Raw genomic sequence first — 12,235 nt, forward strand, 5'->3', positions numbered from 1 at the left:
CCAAATGCATCGCGGTAGAGCCCAGCACTAAACAACTAGCAATTCTAGTATCATGGATGCATTGCTGTGATTTAATGCCTCCATTACATCAGGCCCTGTTCTGGTGTACAGAACAATTCTGTAATGTGGTGGCCCTGTTCTAGTGTTTTCATAATGTCATCGTAGTATTTGAAGTTGTATGTGCAAATGTGTTTGTTCTAATCGTTGAAAATTATACTACTCACTGTAACTTTCTTGACCTGTTACTCTGCTTCATAAGTGCACTGTAATTTCTTTTTCTCCCCCCATTATTCAAGAATTTTAGTACTGTATTTGCATCATTCTTTTGAGCATGGCTTTAAAGTGCAAACTTGCTAAATGACGTTTAGATGCAGGAGTTTACCTTCTGACCTCTGGAGCGATCTGTGTTGAGTTTGCACTTTGTCTCTGGTTTTCTCCCACATTTGAAAAAAGTGCTGGCGGCTGGAATGGCTACTGTAAATTACCCATAGGACAGGTCATTGCTCGGAAAATCATGGATGTTAATGGGCAGGTGAGAGAATACAGATTATAGGGAAATGAGAGGAGAATGGAATTGAAAGGATGAGGAGCAGCATTAATTCAATAGGCTAAATAAAATATTACACACAGGAACAGGCCCTTCAGCCCACAATGTTATACCAAGCTAATTTCATGAGTAATCAAATGCCCAACTAAAGTAATCTCAGCTGACACAATATCCTTGCTCCACCATCAATGCTGCCCTCAACCGCAACTCTTCCATTTCATGCACGTCTGGCCTTACTCCCTCTTCCCGCCACCTTACCAGGGATAGGATTCCTCTTGTCCTCACCTACCACCCACCAGCCTCTGCGTCCAGCACATAATTCTCCATAACTTGCGCCATCTCCAACAGGATCCCATCACCGTGCGTATCTTTCCCTCCCCTCCCCACTTTCTTCTTTCTGCTGCAATCTCTCCCTACACGACTCCCTTGTCCATTCATCCCTCCCCACTGACCTCCCTCCTGGCACTTATCCTTGCAAGCGGAACAAGTGCTGCATCTCCCTCACTACCAGTCAGGACCCCTAACAGTCCTTCCAGGTGAGGTGACACTTCACTTGTGAGTCTGTTGGGGTGCTCTACTGTATCCAGTGCTCCTGGTGTGAGCTCCTGCATATCAGGGAGAACAGACGTAGATTGGAGGCCACTTCGCTGAGCACCTACGCTCCATCCACCAGAAAAAGCAGGATCACCCAGTGGCCGCCCATTTTAATTCTACTTCCCATTCTGACGTGTCAGTCCATGACCTCCTTACACCCACGATAAGGCCACAGTCAAGTTGGAGAAACACCTTGTATTCTGTCAGGGTAGCCTCAAACCTGATGGCATGAACATCAATTTCTTGAACTTCCGGTAATACTCCCCCATCCCCTTCACCATTCACCATTCCCGTTTCACCCTCTTGTCTTTTCTCCTTACCTGCCCATCACCTCCCTCTGGTGCTCCTCCCCTTTCTCTTTTTTCTATGGCCTTTTGTCCTCTCCTGTCAGAGTCCCCCTTCTCCAGCCTTGTATCTCTCTCACCAGTCAACTTTCCAGCTTTTCACCCCTCCTCTATCACCTACTACCTTGTATTTCTTCCCCCACCTTCATACTCTGACTTCATTTTTCCTCCCCCAGTCCTGATGAAGGATCTTGGCCCAAAACGTCGACTGTACTCTTTTCCATAGATGCTGCCTGGCCCGCTGAGTTCCTCCAGCAATTTGTATGAGTTTCTTAGAATTCCAGCAAATGCAGATTTTATTGTTTGTGATTGGCCTGCCACTTGCCTTCTTTACCACCCACCCACCTGTGAAGCCACTTTCAAGAAGCTGTGGATTTGAACCCCAGTTCCCTCTGCACAATAACCCTTTTAAGAGTCTTGGTATTAACAGAGTTCCATCCCTTTACATTTGATCTCTAAAGAGGCATCACTTCAAGTTTTGATAGATTAAGCTAGTTCATTCCTGCTTAGCTGCTTGTATGTTACCCACTGAGCTTCAGAGAACGTGCAGGTTTCAGTCCAAGAATGAATTGGTACTTTTCTGCAGTTTTCTGCATGAAAACTCTGATATATTTTTTCACTGGTTTCACTGTACTCTTATAAAATATTTAATCGCAATATTATAATGCCAGCCCTTGCAACCAAGCCCTCAATCTTCCTTGTGAGTTCCCTAAGCTCCCCCCACCCTTACCCACTGTCTCACAAAGCCACTTATTAATTACTCCAAGAATTATCAATATTAGTAGAACTGTGCAAATGTAGGTCCATGAGATTTTTCATCCCACGTAATACAACAATGGAACTAGTGATGTGCAACAAACCCTGCGGGAGGTTTACATTACATCCAGTGCTTCCATTGTATTTCAGACCAGCTTTGTCTGATGAAGGGCACAGCCTTTAACATGCAGACGTTCAGCTGAGACACTAAGTGCACGTGAACTGTTGTGTTACTCTCTGCAGAATAAGAGTATGTTTCCCTGGTATTGCATGTCCCGAGTAGTGCTTTCCTGTGGATGGGGATGAGATGCCTTGCTGCATTCATTCCCATTCCTTTGGGTGTCTCCAAAGCACAAGTTACTCTGTGGCTGAAAGGGTAAGATGACAAAATATTTTCCTGACAGCATCATGGGAACACTTCATGCACACACAATGCAGCTGTTCCTTGCCGTCTTCTCAAGGGTAACTCGAAATAGGCAATAAATGTTGGCTTTACCAGAAAACCACCTATCCTGGGAATTTTTATTTTAGAATCAGGAATGGAAAATCATGAAATTCTCTGAAACATACAGATCAGAGTCTTAGATAGGATTTTAAGCCCTAATGGTGCATAACTCTAGTCAAATTGATATGTAAAAAAAAGGGAAAAGGTTAGATTTTCTGGAAAGCGGCTGGTTGAGTAGGAAGTGATGATTTCTCAGATTGTTGGTAGTTTGTTATAAAATGATTTTTAGTGTCTTTCATTGAAACATGATGCATATTGTTCTAATTGGTTCTGATTGACACAGGGCAAGTCCTGGGTTCTTTACATTGCTAGCAAGCAACAATAAATTGTTGGAAGCAAAAGAAAACTGTACGTGCTGAAAAGATGAAGTAAAAACAAAGTGCTGGAAATACTTGGGTCAGGCAGCACTTGGGGAAAAGAGAGAGCTCATGTTTCAATTCAGAGTCACAGAAGGGAGAAAAATGAATAACAAGCAAACAGTGGAAATCAGCAGATTTTTGACAGGTTAAGACAATTTGGGGCATAGACAGTGAATGGGCACAGTCTTTTTTTTCCCCAGGGTAAAGGGCCTAAAAGTAGAGAGCACAGATTTAAGGTGAGAGGGGAATAAATAAGGGAGACCTAGGCGTTAACTTTTTCACACAGCAGTTGGTTAGTTTGCAGAGAAAACTGACAGAGGAAGTGGTAGAAGCAGGTACAATTGCATCAAAAGACATTTGGACAGGTACATGGACGTCTGTACCAAGGGACAGGCAAAAGGGACTAGCTCAGGAAGGCAACTTGATTGCACAGATGAGTTGGGGGAAAGGGTCTATTCCGATGCTGTGACCAGAAGTCGGGTACCTCAAGGATGTAGGCTTGGGCTGCAGATGTTCACAATCTATATGAAAAATTTGGCTGAGGGGACCAAATACAACGGCGACAGAAACCAGGAAGTTTGAGACCTATAGGAAGATTGGTGAGATGAGGTGTAGTCAAGATGTCGGAGTGCTTGTAGTAGATAGTAATTGCTGCCCATTCTTGAGATGGAGATAGAGTGTCAAAAGGTCAGCTGTGAACTATATGAATGCCGGCAACACACACAAAATGCTGGGGGAGCTCAGCAGGCCAGGCAGCATCTATGGAAAAGAGTACAGTCAACATTTTTGGCCATTATCCTTCGGCAGGACTGGAGAAAAAAGCTTTTTTTCTCCAGTCCTGCCGAAGGGTGTCAGCCCGAAACATCAATTGTACTCTTTTCCATAGATGCTGCCTGGCCTGCTGAGCTCCTCCAGTATTTTGTGTGTGTTGCTTGAATTTCTAGCATCTGCAGATTTTCCCTTGTTTTTATGTGAATGCAGGAGCAGGGTGCAAATTGCCAGCAAATATAATGACATTTTAAGGTATATGAGAATGCAGGAAATAGCACAGATACATTAATAAGACAATAATGTATTGGAGCAGATTTTGCCCATTGTGTCTACTCCACCATTTGATCATGGCTGATTTATTTTGCATCTCAACTTCATTCTTCTGTCTCCTCTTGTAATCTTTCATGTCCTTATTAATCAAGAATTTATTAACTTCTGCTTTCAATATGTCCAATCACTTGGCCTCCATGGCTGTCCTAGCAATAAGTTCCATAAATTCACCACCCTTCAGCATCTTTATCCTTAGTTCTGTTCTAAAGGGGCATCCTTCCATTCTGAGGCTGTACCTTCTGGTCCTAAACTCCCCCATTGGAAGCATGTTCTCCATATCCACTCAGCTTAGGCCTTTCAGTGTTCAGTACACTTCAATGAATTCCCCCCTCATTCTGCTAAATTCCAGTGAGTACAGGCCAAGAGCCATCAAATACTACTTGTATGTTAACCCTTTCATTTCCAGGATCATTCTCATAAACTTCCTCTGGATCCTCTCCAATGCCGGTACCGTAGATAAGTGGCTCAAAGCTGCTCTCAATGCTCCAAATACGGTGTGACCAGTGCTTCGTAAAGCCTCAACATTACGCATTCTAGTCCTCGTAAAATGAAAACTCACATTGTATTTGCCTTCCATACTACCAACTTAAATGGCAAGTTAACCTTCAGGAAATCCTGCGTTAGGACTCTGAAGTCCCTTTGAAATTCCATTCTGAATTCACACCCTGATCAGAAAATAGCATATGCCTTTACTCCTTCTGCCAAATCGCATGACCAGACACTTTGTACACTGTATTCCATCTGCCACCTCCTCTCTCATTCCTCTAATCTGTCCAAGCCCTTCTGCAGACTAACACACACAAGATGCTGGAGAAACTCAGCAGGTCAGGCAGCTTTTATGGAGAGGAATAGAGAGTCACCATTTCGGGCCACTTTATTCCTCTGCATAGACCTGCTGAGTTCCTCCAGCATCTTGTGAGAGTTACTCTGGATTTCAAGTATCTGCCAAATCTCTTGTGTTTCCGACCTTCTGCAGACTCACTGCTTCCTCAGTAATACCTCCCCCTCCACCTATCTTTGTATTACCTGCAAACTTGGCCATAAAGCTATCAATTCCATTATCCAGGTCATTAACATATAACTTGAAAAATAGTGGACCATACATCATCCTCTGCCTGTCGGAGTTTGGTCTGCTGCTTGTCACTGAGAAGGGCCCCTTTATTCCCACTCCCACTCTTTGCTTCCTGCAAGTCAGCCAACCTTCTGTCAATGCTTGTATCTTCCTTGTAGTATCATTGGCTTTTACTTTGTTCAACAGATTTCTGTGGCACGTTGTCAAAGTTCTTTTGAAAATCCAAGTAGTCTCTCCTTTGTCCATCCTCCCTGTTCTTTCCTCAAAGAATTTCAACAGATTTGTTTGACAAGATTTCCCATGCTGACTTGGGCCCATTTTATTGTGCGCCTCCAAATTGCCCGAAGCCTCATCTTAAATATGGACTCTTGATATCTTGCCAGCCATTGAAGTCAGGCTAACTAGCCTATAGTTTCCTGTCCTTTGACACTCTCCCTCTTAAGAGTGGAGTGACATTTGCAATGTTCCAGTCCTCATCATTCCATAATCTAGTGATTCTTGAAAGGTCACTAATGCCTCTGCAGTCTCTTCAGCCACTCCTTTCTACCTAGGATGGTAGTTCATCTGGTGCAGGTGACTTATCTGCCTTCAGACCTTTCAACTTCCAAAGCACACCTTAGTAATTGGACTGCACTTACAGACATTCTGTTATTTCTGGCATGCCTCTGGAGTTTTCCATAGTGAAGACTGACACAAAATCCTCATTCAGTTCATCTGCCATTTCTTTATTCCCTATTACTGCCTCTCCAGCATCATTTGTCAGCAATCTAACGTTCACTCTTGCCTGTTTTTTTTTAACTCTTTATAGATCATTTATATTACTGGCTAGTTTTCCTTCATATTCAACCACGAGCTGTCCTAAACATCCGTAGGTATTCTGCAGTTTCTCTCTCTAAGGATCTAGCAATGACCTGATTTTCCAACCTACCTGCAGGTTAGAAATATCCCATGACCATTATAACATTGCCCTTTTTACATTACATTTTTATTATCCATTGTAATTTGTACCCCACATCCTGGCTACTGTTTTCAGGTCCGTATGTAACTCCCTTCAGGGTCTTTTTACTTTTACAGTTTGTTAACTTTTCCCACAAGAATCTTACATACTCTGATCCTATGTTACTTTTCTCTAAAGATTTTGTTTTATTGTGGGTTTTTTTTTTACCAACAATGCCACCTAATACCCTCTGCCCACCTGCCTGTCCTTTTGATAGGATGTGGATCCTTGGATGTTAAGCTCCCAACTGTGATCTTCTTTCAACCTCAGCTCTGAAATTCTCAATGTCATACCTGCCAATTTCCTTCTGTGCTAGAAGATAATCTATCTTCTTTTGTATACTACCTACAATAAAATATAACACCTTCAGTCCTGTATTCACTACCCTTCTGTTCAATTTTGTCACCATTTTGCCTGTTAAATTCCCTTCCCACCCCAAATTCCAGGACAGGTGATGTGTCCCGAATCCAGGCACCAAGCAGACAACACAGCATTCAGGATTTTTGATCCTTGCAACAAACAATTGTGTTTATTCCCTTGACTATCCTACCCCAACAACTACTACTTTTCACTTCTCTCTCCCTCCCCCACCCCCCCCAGTGAATGACTCCCTGAACGACATTGCCATGATTAATTTGTTTATCCTTCCTTCAACCCCCACTCATCCTCGCAGGGCACAACAATCTCTGACCTGGTGAACTGAGGCTCCTCCAGCACTATCTCTTGGATCCCCTTAGCTGTCTCAGTCACAGTCACACCCCCCTTGTCCCTGGCCACAGACCAGATTTGAAGTAGTTATTCGAATGGGTGGGACTGCCTTCTGAGACATTGTCCAAGTAACTTTTCCCTCTCCCTGATGCATTGCAGCGTTTGAAACTCAGGTTCCAGATCATCAGCTGTGAGCCCGAGTTCCTTGAGCAGCCAACACTTGCTGCAGTTATGGTCATCAGGAACCGCAATGGGCTCCACCAGCTTCCACATCATGCAGCTACAAGGCATTACCTGATCCTGCATCCTTCCTTTATTTAATTAGTTGTAATCTGGTATCATTTTAATTAACTACTTTTTTTTTAAATCCTTACCTGTTCCTACCTACTACTCACCTGTGCCTCCTGGCCGAAGCCTCTCAAGATAAAGCCCCAGGCTTCAGACTCCTGACTCCCACACTGGTCCACCTCTTCTCGCTTTGTGCCAAAAGAGGTGAGAGAACGGGAACTGGATATAACTAGAGGTGTTCAAGTTATTCCAGAAAGAGGAGTGCATGCCTTGTGTTTTAATTTTTTTTGTTCTTCTGTTATATTAAAATATAAATTAGAATCATTTTGCTTTCACCTTGTTTACTAAACAAGAACAGCTAGCTGCCCATTTAGAGGAACAAAGGCATTAAGCTGCAAGTAGAAAATATTCTCTTATGTGTACAGTACATGATTTATTTCAAAGGAAAAGACTCGCTGAGAAATTCTCCTTATGAAATCAATGTAGGCTACTTTGTTTTCCTCATTTCTCCACACAGCAGAATGAATGTTGTGCAAAAGGTCCTGTGGTGGCTCTTGGGGGCAAGACTACTCAAGTTATATATCCCTGTGTCACAGTGAACGTGTCTGCTTCAAATATGTATCCAGCATTTGTTGTTTTTTGTTTTGCTGATTACTGTTGAATCTGCTTTGTGCCTTCAGGTAGTGCATTACCATTACAGTTATCTGTGCATTAACAACCCTTATGTTGCCTCTGGTTCTTTTGCCAATTATGATAAATCATGTCCTCTGCTTAATAAATCCCCTGCCAATGGAAACATTTTTCCCTATTTAGTCAAAACCATGTCAACAGCGTAATCAAGTTTCTCTTTGACTTCTCAGGTTACAAGGAGCTTGATGTCTTTCTTTGCTGCCATGATCAATGTGTTAAGCACAAGCAATGTTCACCTAGGCACACTCTTCTTCAATTCATAATGATGAAGATTCCAAATGCTGGCTTGGAATTGCATTTATTTGGAGATACAACCTCACTTTACTTTTCTATTCTTCACTGTTTTCCATGAGTTATTCCAAGGTCTGCAGATCTTACTTAACATATAGCATATTTCATCAGTAGCCATCAGATCAAGCTGCATCTGAGGGGAGAGAAACAAAACTTGCGTTTCTGGTCAATAATCTTGTTTTGGTCAAGTGAAAGTTCTGTCTGAAATGTTAACTCTGTCTCTCCAATATTTTCTGTTTCCTTTCAAATCCAGAATTTGCAGTTTTTGAATTTCTCACTTACAATATTTACTCTGCAAAATTTAAGGAAATTCCCACTTCTGGGAGTATAGTGTTTAACTTGGAAAGAGTATGTTAATATTTCTTGTTGAAGTATAATTTATTCTTAAATACTCTACATTGAGGATTTGTGCTCTGGTTCTTTTGCTAATTATCATAAATCTTTTCCTCTGTTAACTGACCCCACTATCAGTGGGAGCAGTACTTCAGATATGTAAAAAGTAAAAGATTACTGAACTCTAGACAGAAAGGGAGAATTGATGATAGCATAGAAATTAAACAAATATGTTGGTTTTGCTTGTGCAGAAGGGACATAAGTAACTCTCTGATATTGTTAAGGAGCCAAGAATCTAATGAAGATGAGGAAGTAAAAGACATTAGTGTTAATAAGAAAATGATGCTGAAGAAATTAATGCCATCAGAAGCCAATATATCCCCACAGACTAATAATTTGTATTCCAGGGTACTAAAGGAAGTAGCTGTGGAAATAATGGTTGCATTATCATTTTCCTGAATTTTTCAGTTGAATGGAAAAGCTCTGACATATTTGAATGTTGCAAATTATGTCTGAGAATTTAAGAATGGAGGAAGAGAGAAAAATACAATTTACAGACTGGTTGGATAACATTTGCACTGGGAAAGTTGCTAGATACTATGGTAAAGGATGTGCTAGGAGGGCACTTGGAAAACTTCAGCAGGATAAGACAAAGTCTACCTTGCGCAGTGACATATTGGTAAGCAAACTGGTAGAATCTATAAAGATAGATGGAATAACAGAACCAGGTGCTAGTGGGGTTGGGATTGAAGAGAAGTAAAGATTGAGCAGAGTCATCTTGGATTAATTCAGGGAATATTATGTTTGACTCTCTGTTCCTTGGATGTTTGATGAGTAGAAATGGTTAATACAAGGGTGCATAATTTTAAGATGATTGAAGGAAAGTTTGGGGGGAGGTGTCAGAGGTAAGTTCTTTACAAAGAGTTGTGGGTGTGGTATGCCTTGCCAGATGTGGTGGAAACAGCAGATACATTAATATTATTTAAGAAGCTCTTAGATAGGCAAATGGATATTAGAAACATGGAGGGTTATGTGGAAGGGTTGGGCTAGCTGCTAGATTGATGTTAGCTTTAGTTAAATTGGTTAGTACTGTAGTTTAAAAGATCAACAGATCATTGTGTGCTGATGAGCTTATACAACGCTGTAGAGTTCTGTTAATGGTCGGAGGGACCTTGGTGTCCTTGCACACATCACTGAAGGCCAGCATGCAGGTGCTGCAAAAGATGATATGTTGGTGTTGGAGGAAAACTTTATTTGATTATATAGGGCCCTAGCGATTCTGCACCTGGAGTAGTGTGTACAGTTTTGTTCTCCTTACCCAAGGAAAAATATACTTGCCATATTAAGAATACAGCAAAGATTCACTAGTCTAGTTCTAAACTGGACTCTAGATGAGGAAAGATTGAGTAAACTATAGGACTGTTGGTTTGTTTTTATTTTAAGAGTTTAGAAAGATGACAGGGAATATTATAAATACAGTGATTGTCAGGTCAGATGAAGGGAGATTTTGATCTTGACTGAGAATTCTGGGATCATGACCCACAGTTTGAGAATAAACGTTAGTTATCTGAAATTGAGTGAGAAGGAAATTTCTTCATTCAGATGGTGGGGAATCAGTCTGGCTGTGGAAACTTAATCATTGTGTTCACACACAATGGAGATTGATCAACTGAGGGAGTTTGGAGACGTGGGGATAATGCTAGAAAGTGCCGCAGAAGTGGAAATTCAGCCTTGATCTTCATGAATGTTAGAGCAGGTCTAAATTTTCATACACTCGGGATTCAGGAGTTTCAGCTGGGATACTGAGATTGAAGTGTAATAGCTGCAGGTTACTGAGCAAGAGGTTTAGTTCAACGGTGAGAAATATCTTCATTCATATGTTGAACCTGTAGAATTCTCCACTGCAAAGGACCATTTGGGCCAAGTCATTGAATATACGTAAGGAGATTGATAATTTTTTTATGCACAAAAGGAATCAAATGGTATTGAGGGTAAGGGGTTTAGATGGGGTGGAGTTTGTTAGGTGCGTTCAGGAAGGTTTCTTGACACAATATGTAGATAAGCCTACAAGAGGAGAGGCTGTACTTGATTTGGTATTGGGAAATGAACCTGGTCAAGTGTCAGATCTCTCAGTGGGAAAGCATTTTGGAGATAGTGATCATAATTCTATCTCCTTTATAACAAAGTTGGAGAGGGATAGGAATAGAGAAGTTAGAAAAGTGTTTAATTGGAGTAAGGGGAATTGTGAGGCTATCAGGCAGGAAATTGGAGGCTTAAATTGAAAGCATGTTCTCAGGGAAAAGTACCGAAGAAATGTGGCAAATGTTCAAGGGATATTTGTGTGCAGTTCTGCATAGGTACATTAATTCCAATGAGACAGGGAAGTTATGGTAGGGTACAGGAACCGTGGTGTACAAAGGCTGTAATAAATCTAGTGAAGAAGAAAAGAAAATCTTACAAAAGGTTCAGAGAGCTAGGTAATGTTAGAGATCTAGAAGGCTAACAGGAAGGAGCTTAAGAAGGAAATTAGGAGAGCCAGAAGGGGCCATGAGAAGGCCTTGGCAGGCAGGATTAAGGAAAACCCCAAGGCATTCTACAAGTATGTGAAGAGCAAGAGGATAAGACGTGAAAGAATAGGACCTATCAAGTGTGACTGTGGGAAAGTGTGTAGGGAACCGGAAGAAATAGCAGAGGTACTTAATGAATACTTAAGTATTCACTATAGGAAAAGATCTTGGTGATTGTAGTGATGACTTGCAGCAGACTGAAAAGCTTGAGCATGTAGATATTAAGAAAGAGGATGTGCTGGAACTTTTGGAAAGCATCAAGTTGGATAAGTCACTGGGACCGGATGAGATGTACCCTAGGCTACTGTGGGAGGCAAGGGAGGAGATTGCTGAGCCTCTGGCGATGATCTTTGCATCATCATTGGGGATGGGAGAGGTTCTGGAGAATTGGAGGTTTGCAGATGTTGTTCCCTTATTCAAGAACGGGAGTAGAGATAGCCCTGGAAATTATAGACCAGTGAGTCTTACCTCAGTGATTGGTAAATTGATGGAGAAGATCCTGAGAAGGCGTACAGTGTATTGGCCTTCATCAATCATGGAATTGAATTTAGGAGCCGAGAGGTAATGTTGCAGCTATATAGGACCCTTGTCAGACCCCACTTGGAGTACTGTGCTCAGTTCTGGTTGCCTCACTACAGGAAGGATGTGGAAGCCATAGAAAGGGTGCAGAGGAGAATTACAAGGATGTTGCCTGGATTCAGGAGCATGCTCCAATGGGGACGTTGAGTGAACTCGGCCTTTTCTCCTTGGAGCGACGGAGGATGAGAGGTGACCTGATAGAGGTGTATAAAATTATGAGAGGCATTGATCGTGTGGATAGTCTGAGATTTTTTTCCCAAGACTGAAGTGGTTGCCACAAGAGAACACAGGTTTAAGGTGCTGGGGAGTAGGTACAGAGGAGATGTCAGGGGTACGTTTTTTACTCAGAGAGTGGTGAGTGCATGGAATGGGCTGCCGGCAACGGTGGTGGAGGTGGATATGATAGGGTCATTGAAGAGACTTTTGGATAGGTACATGGAGCTTAGAAAAACAGAGAGCTATAGGCAAGCCTAGTAATTTCTAAGGTAGGGAAATATTCAGCAC

At 42.0% G+C, this 12,235-nt stretch overlaps 1 protein-coding gene across 6 annotated transcripts in view; it reads left to right on the top strand.

The window, feature by feature from the left end:
• atp8a1 (ATPase phospholipid transporting 8A1) overlaps nt 1-12,235 on the top strand; it is a 366,447-nt gene that overhangs the window by 239,024 nt on the left and 115,188 nt on the right. The gene's annotated exons all lie outside the window — the stretch shown is intronic.

The sequence above is a fragment of the Hemitrygon akajei genome, chromosome 13 (genome assembly GCF_048418815.1).
Source record: "Hemitrygon akajei chromosome 13, sHemAka1.3, whole genome shotgun sequence".
Classification (NCBI taxonomy): Eukaryota; Metazoa; Chordata; class Chondrichthyes; order Myliobatiformes; family Dasyatidae; genus Hemitrygon; species Hemitrygon akajei.